Raw genomic sequence first — 4,894 nt, forward strand, 5'->3', positions numbered from 1 at the left:
TACTTGTTCATACAATATAAGGATGTCTATTTGTGGAGCTACACCAACTTGCATGATGTGCCACCTAAGATATTTCAACATCTAGCTCTCTTGATAATTGTTGATGAGTGACAAGTAGAGGTACAAGATGAATCTAAATGAAGCCAACAAGCAAAATGAAAGTTGAGCTTGATTAACTAATCAAAGACAAGCTCATCTATGCAATCAATCACAAGCAATTGGTTATTCTCAATCATGGTGGTGACCAAGAAGAATAGGAAGCTTCAAGTATGGATAGATCTTATAGGAAGCAAAATTCTCAAAATTACCAAATGACTTTTGCATTCCCTTCATCAACAACATTCTGGAGTAGGTGGTAGGTCACAAGATGCATGCATCCATGGATTGGTATAATTAAATCCCATTGGCACCCAAGGACCAATAGAAAACCATGTTCATCATTGAGTGGGGCACATATGCCTACAATGTCATGCCATTTACTTTATGCAACACACCATCAACATTCAAGAGATTCATGGTCAATAATTTCAAGGGTGAAACCTATTTGGATGAATTTTGTGTCTATTTGACAACTTTGATCACCTTGCTTACCTTCATTAGTGGTACAAGATGAACCTGAATAATGTGAAGCAAGTGAAAGTCAAGCTTGATCAAATGATCAAATCCAAGTTCATCTATGCAATCAATCGTAGGCAATTGGCTACTCTCAATCATGGTAGTGCCCACAAAAAATAGGAAGCTCCAAATATGCATAGATTACAAGAAAATAAATGCTCAAACAATGCCAGATGCATTTTTTATTCCCTTCATTGATAACATTATAGACCAAGTAGTATTTGGATGGCTTTTGTGTTTGCTCAATGGCTTTGATCACCTTGCTTATCCTATGAAAGTCTTTGACAAGTGCAAGCAAGCAAGAGTTTCCTTGAATCGAGCCAAGTGTTTCTTTTGTATTGGGGTTAGTATACAACTTGGCCATGTGATTTCCTATGAAGAGATAAATATCGATCCGAGCAAGATTGAAGCAATCAAGCAAATTTTGGAACCGAAGAACCTGACAACTCAAAAAGTACTACAAGCAAGACTGTGGTGGAGCACCCTGTTTTGAGGTGCTCATTACCTGGAGCATGACACATCTCAACATATAGGTCACTTATTACCACAACATCATATTCCCATTCACCCATATTAAGCTTGGGATTCCACCAAATGGGAAGAAGCCAAGGCATTTTAGGATAATTCAGCTTAGACCATGGCCTAGGAACAAATTTTATGAATGAAGCCTTCAGATTGACAATTGAGTTTATGATTATTCATCAAGTAGCAGGTTTGAATTATCCATGTTGCAATGGCCAAGACGAGTCAACCAATAAGGTTCTTGAGTGACATGGATCCATCACTTCACAAGGGTGAATATGGTTCATGATTGTAACAAGGCAACATTGCCATTCCCTTTGTCAATTCTGTGTCATTTCTACCCCTTAGGTTGCTATGCCTTCCCTATGGCTTGGAGCCAAGCTTGAGCTTAGATTGTGCAATCAAGGTGGATGATTTGTCATGTCTAATGTTATAGGGTTCTATTATGAGTCCTTAGCTAGGTCCATGCATGGTTATCCCAGTAGTTGGCTCATGGGTCTAACCATAATAATGCTACAAGCCATGAAGATGATCCAGGTCACACAAGTGTTATGGTAGGTCTTCCACAACGTGGGTAAGTGGAAAGTAAGAGTATGCTACCAATTGAGCTCTTTTACCTAACATTGAAGACTTCCCCCTTTTTAGGAGCTACATCCTTGATTATAGGGGATCACTTAGGCCTACCTAGACTGGAGGCCACCTACCTCAAAACAGCACCATCAGATCTAGCTGCTGTCTTCAAGTGAAATGAAACTTGTATTGTTTCCTAGATACTTACCAGAGGGATTTGGAACAAGGCATGTGTATTTTCTAGAATCTACCAAAACTAGACTACTACAAATCTAGGGTTTGGTGAGACATGTGGGTAGTCTATATCACTACCCTCACACATCAATTGAGGGGTTTAGAGAGACTCTTCCCTTTCTACTATAGTAGATGACTCAGATTGGTTTACACATTCTTCTTCTCATCATCTAGTTGAGGCCTTTGTTCCCTCTTAGCTTATATTCCCCTCCTTTTTCCTTGTAGAGTAATACATTGGTCTTTTCTAGTACCTACCTATTAAGGAGGCTGATCATTTCCCTTTTCTTTTTGCAATAAAATTTTTGATTGTGGGAAAAACAAGGTGAATTACATTCAGAAGCCTACCTTGGACTTATATTCATGTTCGTGTAAAGAAGGGAGTGGTCGAACCAATAAATGAAGTTTGTTTCGAAGGATGTGTGTTCGTTTTTGTTGTTAGTTCAAATGTGGCCGATAGTGGATCCATGAATTGTTGTTGAATGTTCAATAAATTGTGTGAAATTATTTTGTGCCATGAAGTTTGTTAGTGTTTTGTTTATCCTCTTTGTTTTGTCAATGTTGGACACCATTTTTGAAACATGTTGCTATGCCAACCCCTTTTGTTTTTAGCATGCATGTGAACATGGGCAAAGTTAGTGTTGTTGTTTTGTTGCAATGCAACTCTTGAAGGCAAAGAATTGTTGCGCCTCGTAGACTTTTGTCATGTAGTATGTCTAGCATATGAGATTTTAGTGCACGTGTGTTGAGAGATTGAATTGTTAGGTGCATGTTATCATCTGTGGAAAGGTTTTGTTGTTGTGGTATCCACTTTCTTTGTGATCTTAGCCTGTCAATTTCTTTTAGAACATTAGCATCTACTTTGACGTGTTTTGGTTGAAGTGGTTTTAGTAGGAAAAGATTTTCAGGGTTTTGTATACGTGAAAGCACTGTGTGTGTTAGGTCATGTTACTTGATAAGGATGGTTCAAAAGCTAGGGAATCCATTGACAGGCCTTGGGAGTGATGGAATGTTCTTGCAATGGCATGTTGTATAGGGACTTGTTGTCGAGTGATGGAATTGAAGTTGTTTTTCCCTACTTGGAATTCTCTTGTTATTTGATGTATACCATGTACTCGGGATGTTGTTTGTGTAGAGAGTTGAGTTAATGAAGCACACTTTCTTACCCATATTGTCATCTTTGAATAGTATCCAAACAACATGTGGTTCATTTGTTGTGCTTGAATCTTTGAATATTCCATCTGCACCATTTACGAGACCATTAGATATGTCCAAATTACCCGAGCGAATTTCAACTATCATTCCTGGTCTGAGATGTAGTGTTTTATGCAATCCTACTATGGTCTTAGGTCTATGGAACTATTATGGTTTTGTTGCATGTTTAGTGTCTTTTGTCAATTGCTTCTAAGATATGTGAAGTTTGTTTGAGTAGGTTAAACACTTCTTTGTTGTGAATGCCTTTGCAGCGTTAATATAGAAGAGGTGAGGAATGTCTTCTTTTTTCAAAGGTTGCCTTAGGAAGTTATCATTAATGTAGGATATGTCGTCCCAATGTATGATGTCCACACCTTATTCTATTAAAAACATCTAGAAATTGGATGTTTGTTTGATGTATTGGTGTAATAAGTTCATAGAGTAAAACATTGTATTTCCAGAAAGAAGTAATCATTGATGTGTTTGTTAATTGCTCCATGAATATCCATGAATCTTTTGTTGGACTACAGGTCTCCACATAAGGAATGTCTACTCCGAATGGTTGGAGGTGGTTGTGCTTTATTTCTTGTAAATGCATATTTGCTGCTGCTGCTAGCATGGTACTATGTCCTATCAAGGATACTTCATCGAAGACAACTAGTTGGAGGTCTTTGTATAGTGATGACAACTTGTGAAGTTTTTCATTTGAAAGACTTGTGTGTAGTGGGACACCATTAGTGGAATATGTAATGCTGCATGAGCCTCCAATGTTAAAAGCTGCTTTGCCTATGTATGCTAGGAGGAGCACTTTTGGAAACTCTACATTATCTGTTTGTTTGTGTGAATAATGTTGTATCAGTGCTTGAACATTGGCCATTAGGGCAAATGTCTTTCTAGTTCTGGCATTCCTTGTTAAGAAAAGATAAAAATGGTTGTTTAGAGCTATTCTTTTCTTTAGCATGATGTCCTCAAGGATGAGTCTTTGTTTGTTGTTCAATCTTCTTATTGTTGTGTAATAGTCATTGTTTGGTTTGTATGTTAACAAACCTTGGTTAAGAAATTGGTTTTTCTTGGAGGTGTTAGGCATGTCCACTCCAACGTCATATCTTTTTTATTGTTTGTGCTTACATCAAGTGAAGAGGTTTTGGAAGTGCAAGTACTTGTTGAATTTGATGGGATTTTGGGCATGAGTTTTGTGAATTGTGATTTGTTTGAATCTATGATCTGTTGATTGTCATTGTACACATCATGCCATGTATTTTTCCTTCAAGAGTTGGTTCAGTGTTGTGATATGGGCAAGATAGAAGGCACAATTCTCTATCATAGTTCTCTGGCTCTTTAATTTTGTTATAGTTGTTGAATCATATGATTTTTGTTTTGTTTTTTTAGTGTGTTTGTTCCCTCTTATAGTGTAGCTACTAGCGAATGTTGCTAGGCAAATGTTGTGAAAATAATGTGGATGTTTCAAGTATCTTGCAATGATGTCGTCGAAGAAAATGTTCATGCTTTTTGGGTTTAGCATTTGTAAATTTTCTCTTCTTTTTAGAAATAATATGCATTTATCAGGGGGGGGTCATGTTAATATATTGGAATTGTCTCGATGAAGTTGAAAGTGGTAGTGAAACAGAGCCAAATACACTGCTTGTTGCAAACTTACGTGTTGCATACTTAATATTGCATTGCCAACTCGTCTAATGCGTTCATTTGGTGGCACATTTGAGCTCAAGCTTTGTGACAAAGCTTCTTTTACTGCTCTAGTGGT

The sequence above is a fragment of the Dipteris shenzhenensis genome, chromosome 26 (genome assembly GCF_047967505.1).
Source record: "Dipteris shenzhenensis isolate YYH24624 ecotype China chromosome 26, Dip_SZ_1.0, whole genome shotgun sequence".
Classification (NCBI taxonomy): domain Eukaryota; kingdom Viridiplantae; phylum Streptophyta; class Polypodiopsida; order Gleicheniales; family Dipteridaceae; genus Dipteris; species Dipteris shenzhenensis.